Consider the following 6,455-nt stretch of genomic DNA (forward strand, 5'->3'; position numbering starts at 1 on the left):
TGGGGGTGACATGAAAGAAGGATCTTTGAAGTACCCAAAGGTCCTTTCTTTCCAGTCCTGGCCCCAGCCCCCAGCAGGGTGTTTTACTGTATTTCCCCTATCCTTTTGCTTTCTTACCTCCAGTTTTTGATAGTATGCTGGACTTAGTTTTTGCTGGTTTGTTGTCTCTGCGCTCTTCACCACTGCTGAGAAATGCTTAAGTGCTCCCTCTGTAAATTGTTTTATTGATTTGTATTTTCATGATTGGCTTATTTGATTTACTACTAAGTCTCTAGTATTGGGCACAGGTATGTCCAGGACCTGTAAATCAAATGCTATTAGTGGGCCTGCAGCGCTGACTGTGCCACTCACACAAGTAGCCTTTCAAATGTGTCCCAGACTTGCCACTGCAGTGTCTGTGCACGCAGTTTTAAACTGGTATGTTGACCTGGCAAGTGCACGCACTTGCCAGACCTCACCCTTCCCTTTTATTGCATATAAGCCACCCCTATGGTAGGTCCAAGGCAGATCCATGGGAAGGGTGCAGAGTACTTAAACGGTAGGACATGTAGTGGAGTTTTTTTTACATGTACTGGTAGTGCAAAACTGACTGTGCATTATATTATTCACTATTGATAGGCTATCTCTTCCAGGGGGTCTGCCTGGAAATACCTTTCCAGTGCAGATTCCCATTGGAAGATGCTGGAAAGTTGGAGTTTGAGATATCTGAACTCACAATTAAAAAATACACCTTTTAGTAAAGATAGTTTTTAAATCATGTGGTTGAAAATGCCCCTTTTAGAAAGTGAGCATTTTCTTGCTTAACCATTCAACCTGCCTGTGGAATCCACGTCTTGTTTAGACTGGCAGGGGCTGTTTGTGCATTCACTCCAGACACTCACACAAAGGCACCTACGGTGTGCCCTGCATATGCTGATGGGTCTTCCTAAACTAGAATGGTGGGAGGAATTGTCACTGACACCTGAATAGGGCTGTCTGTATTTCACAATGCTGTCTCCACCCCCTGTACCATGGCTTGACTAGGGAGGATAGAACTGGTTCTAGTAAGGAAAGAAAGACTCTTCTTTGAAGTTTGCCAACTTCAAAGACTAAAGCTGGTATAAGTATTAGGGCTCTGACCCAACAACGTTAGAACTCTTTTAGACTAAGGAACCTGCCAAGATGATGAGCTTGAGAAGCTGTCTCGAGGAACTACCACTTTGCTGTGTGCTCTTCTGTGTTGGACTGCAGTGTCTGCTTCTGTCTTGGGCAGTGTAAGGACTGGACTGAACTTTCTGCAACTTACTGCCTAAGTTTCTCCAAGGGCTTGACGTAGAGCTTGCCTACTTTTGGAAGTCTCTGGAACATCAAAGAAGAAAAACAACTACAATACCACCAACAATTCCATTGCCAGCTGCGTGACCTGTAGGCACAGCCCAGGGCATCGCCCCATTTCACAACGCAACCCTGGTCTCACTACCACCATCATCTAGCCCCCGCTTGCATCATGACCTGTGGGCACCTCACCTCGCATCGCTTCACGTCACCCTCCTGGTATCACCACTGACGCCGCGTCTTCGTCACCGATGACGCTGTCTGCACCTTGACACAGCTCTTGAAGAACACAAAGCATTGTCCCACTTCACAACCCAACCCTGATCTCAGAGGCGCCACCACTTGACGCCGTCATCGTCGCAGCTGCTTGCACTGTGACCTGTGGGCACCGCACCTCGCATCATCTCGCTTCATATCGCCACCCTGGTACCACCGATGCCGCCACTCCATGCTAACATTGACACCGCTGCATGTACTGTGGCCTGTGGATGACACTTGTGAGCTACACTAAGTATCGCCCCGCCAGCAGTTCTGGTCCACCGACATTAGTGCCATCGGCTCCAGTTTTGTCAACCGATGCTGCTGCTTGCACCATGACCTGTGGGCACGACACTTAGCATCGCCCGCTTCACAATGCATCCTTGGGTCTACCGATGACAGCTCTTCAGCAATGACGACACCGCTTCCTCCCCTGTGACTGCTCCGCTTCAAACCGCAGACCTGGTCTCCCTGACGATGGCAGACGCCGTCACCAAGCCGCTGCCTGCACCGTGACCTGTGGGCACCGCACATCGCAACATCCCGCTTAACATCGCAGCCCGATACCATTGATGTCAGAGCTCCTGGCTTCAACCTCACAGAGTTCGATCTGCAATGCGTGTTACTTCAAGGGCCCGACGACACCTGCAATGACCTCCGGAACTGATTTTTTCGATGACAACGCCTCTTCAGAGCTCATCGCAAGGTCCACAATGCCCTGCATTTCCAAGGTTCTGTTTGCGGTCTTCCTGACACCGTAGCTGGCCTGCGACCTCGTAGTTGGCCTGAACAGTTGGATTTGTTTATTCATGACACCATGATAGGGGCTATTGACTTCGAAAAACTATATTTTAAGCTTATTCTTGAAAAATTGGTATCTTGAGTACTGTGTGTTGGATTTTTATTGATTTCTTGTTATTTTACACTGTTAAATATTGACTATTTTTCTAAAACTGATGTGTGTCATTTTTTAGTGTTTGCACTGTATTACTGTATGTTATGTGCAAACACTTTGCACACTGCCTCTTAGATAAGCCTGACTGCTGGTACCCAGCTGCGAAGTGGGTGAGCAGGGGTTATTTTAGAAGTGTAGCTCCCTTATCCTGACTAGAACGAAGGGTCCCTACTTGGAGAGGGTACAAACCTGCCAACTAGAGACCCTCATTTCTAACAAGGGGTAGTCAGTGCTTTGTGTGGGAACCAGGACAATGCTTATTCAGGTGTACTTATCAGATCCCCACTACCTTCCTGTTCAGGAAGAGGCATCACCTGCTACTGCCTGTTGCCTCAGTCCCACAAGGGTTGGGCACTCCCTCTGTGCCCTACAGAACTCCTCCTTGGCAGGTCCTATTTCCGCATGCCCTCTGACAAGCTCCGGCAGGTCACCAAGGGGAGTAGTGCCCTCCTCAGTTGGCTCTTTGGCGTCCTCCACAGGTGCCCCATCCACTTCACTGGGAAGGCATTTAAGAGCTGGTTTCCCATGCTCTCTGCCTTTCTCCTTCTTAGCAGCTGGCAGAGCCATTATTCCAGGCTCCATCCCTTTTTGACTCCTATCCTGGGCAGCCATGGACCTTGTCGCAGTACAGATCCACTCTGGTAACCCCAACTTCTCCAAATGAGCCTTAAGCTACACTTCCTTTCAGGCAGTGAGCTCAAGGTCATTACAAAGGAAACAACTCACAGGGATAGCAGGGCTCACAAACACCTTCAGAAAACCTGAATCCCCCACCCCACTCAAATGAAACAAGGGCCACTGGTCAGTGACCCTCTCTGTTGTCAACTGCTGGAATGCATTGGGAATCATCTGCTCTGGGGATAGCTGCTGACTCCTTACCATAGTCATGCTCCGTGTTCGCCCACTGCTTTTGAGACGTACGAAGAAGAAGCATATAATGTTAATTTAAGTTATTATCATTTTATGCTTTGCACTGCTTGGCTTAGCGACTGCTGCTAGGGGATGCTCTGCTCTCGGATCAGGGCAGGGAAGGAGTGGTTTGCCCACTCCTAAGTGTGCAATGACTGCTTAGTCGGCCCTCTTGGGCTGCCCAAACCAGTCATGCACACATTCCTGGTTCTCCATGCTGGCTGCATTACAGCCTGTGTGGAGAACAATCCCAGCCCCCATTCCCTGGTTGAGTGTCGAACCAGGACACTCAAAACCAATCACAATGCTGCATTGCAGCGTTGTGATTGGTCAGTGGGGCTTGGCTGTGCCTCCGTCCAGGAAGGAGAAGAGCCGGAATGGAGACATGGGAACTGGCGCAAAGGTAATTTTAATTTTAATTTATGTAATGTGTTTTTATGCTTTTTTTAAACATGCCTGACCCCCTGCACTACACGCCCAGCCGACCCCCCGCATGCGACCCCCCCACATGAACCTCCAGTGCTTGACATTCCCACCCCATCATCCACGACTTATGCCGGCCACCACTGGTCATGCTGGCACCTGTATCCCTCAGAGCCTCACTGCCACCAAGGACACCAGGGTAACCCCACTAAACTACACCCTCATTAACTAGGATAAACTCCTCCCCCCAGCACTGCACTAACCACTCCTGGAATCTTTCCTTCAGTGGGAGGTGGTGCTCTTTTTGGGCACTTGGGATCCCCCTTGTAGTGTCTATACTCAAAACACTGATAGCACTTGATGGGCTTGGGCTGCTGACTCTTGTCAGAGTACTTTTTCTTCTGGTGGCCATGTTGAGAATAAGAACCAGACCCTTTCTTTAGCGAGTTATTTTGGGGCCTTCATAGAACTCTGTCTATTTATATCCCCCCTCCTGCTTTTGGTGAGACACCCTTTTGGGGGTACCCCCTGATACCTTCTTGGACACTCTGGTGCTGACCCAGATGTCCACCTCCTCAGCAAGCTTCCTGGAGTCAGTAAGCTTGCAATCAATCTGGTCTTGGCACAGCTCTGGTAAACAAGGCTTAAGCATGTGCTCTTTTAAAACTAACTTGTACATCCCTGTAGAATCATCAACCTTGCTGACCTTCATCCAACCCTCAGTCCCTTACTAGCATAATCCAAGAAATCTACCCCTGTCTGTGTAGAGAGTTTGTGGCTGGCCCCGAACTGTGGCCTATTCGTCAACCCAAACTTGCTGACTAAGATGGCCTACACAGCAGCGTTGCATATCTGGTTCTCTACCTCTTGTGTAAGGAGTGTGTCCCTTCTCACTGTGGGCATATACCTCACACAAGCTACCACCCAGAACTCCTCTAGAACCTAGTGCGCTCTCAGAGTCACTTCATAGGTTGCAAACCACTCATCTATATCATCCCCCACTCCATAACTGGGAACCAAACCCTTGGATATCCTGACTCTGGATTCATCCGTCTACACTGCAGGTATGCTGCCACCATTGCTCTGGTTGGACCCTACTTGTAGGGGGGCTCTTATGTCCAACTGTCTGAGACTCAGCTGATGGGACATCTTCCACCCCTCTATAGCTAGTCTCCTCTTCTCTAAAGCTTGTTTTTCTCAAATCTATTAAGGGCCTGCTACTTCTCATACAATATGCTCCCTATCAGCCAAATCAAGTTTCTGTGCCTGCTCCAGCTTAGAAAGCTCAAATTTGAGCTTTCTTTCCTCCCTTCTGTCTGCCAGCTCCCTGGGGACATGTTGTTGGAAGAGATACTGGGGATCACCACTGCTTCTAGTAAGTTGCTGGCCCCCTTTACAGGCAGTTCCAGAGCCAGCTCACACTTCAAAATCATTCCATCCTCCTTCTCCTGAATTTTCTCCTCCTACTCCTCTGGACCCTCAGTCCCTGCATTCTGGGCCTCTGCACTGGCTCTCAGAGCTTTCTTTAGCTCCAACCTTATGGGTGAAGCCACTCAAGGACTCATACAATTCTGTGAAAATATCTTTAAGCCGGGCCACAGTATAGGATTCTTACTTGACCAGCTCAAAAGCAATGACTCCAGATGCAGATGCAGGTGTAGCTTCTCCAGAGAGAGACATGGTTTTCCTAAAAACGAAAAAGGCCAATCAGGGAGAATTGAAAAAGACTTGAATTGGTGTTAGCATATGTTAGAAATGAGAGTCTAGTTGGCAAGAGTTTGCAAATTGATCAGGTAGTCAGGAGAAGGGAGTTATACTCGTAAAATAACCCCTGCTCACCCCCTTGGTAGCTTAGCACGAGCAGTCAGGCTTATCTTAGAGGCAGTGTGTAAAGCATTTGCACATAACCAACAGTAATACAGTGTAAGCACTACAAAAGGGCACCACACCAATTTAGAAAAATATCACCTATATTTTTATATACATAAGACAAGACCAAAAACGATAAAAATCCCCAATACAGTGCTTAGAAATCTTCAGTTATCAAAATAACCTTGAAAAATAGGTCCTTGAAGTCGATAGCTCCCTCTCGGCCTATCACAGTGTCGTGTGCAAACAATACCAAACAGTTCTGGCTGACTGCAGGGTCGCGGGCCAGCTTCGGTGTCGGAAAGACCCGCAAAACAGTACCTTTAGAAATTCAGGGTGTCGGCGACCTCTTCCTTGAGCTTCCGAAAGTATGGCGTCGGCAGACGTCGGTTCCGGAGGTTGGTGCAGGAGTCGTCAGGCCCTTGAAGTCAAACGCGTTGCAGATCGAACTCCTCGAGGTTGAAGTCAGGAGCGCTGGCGTCTGCAGGCGTTTGGTGCTGCGGTGTGAAGTGCAGCGGTGCCACGTGCGATGCCCTCCGGTCGGGGTGCGAGCAGCGGTAAAGTGGCGGCATCAGGTGGTGTCGCCGGTGAAACCAGTGTTGCGGTGCGAAGTGATGGGGTGCTCGTCGCGATACTGGCAGGTCACGGTGCGAGCAGCGTCGTCGTCGATGTTGAAGAGTGGTTGTCGGTGCTGAAGCGTGGTCGTCGGTTCGACGAACTGGAGTCG

The sequence above is a fragment of the Lissotriton vulgaris genome, chromosome 1_1, assembly GCF_964263255.1.
Source record: "Lissotriton vulgaris chromosome 1_1, aLisVul1.2, whole genome shotgun sequence".
Taxonomy (NCBI): Eukaryota; Metazoa; Chordata; class Amphibia; order Caudata; family Salamandridae; genus Lissotriton; species Lissotriton vulgaris.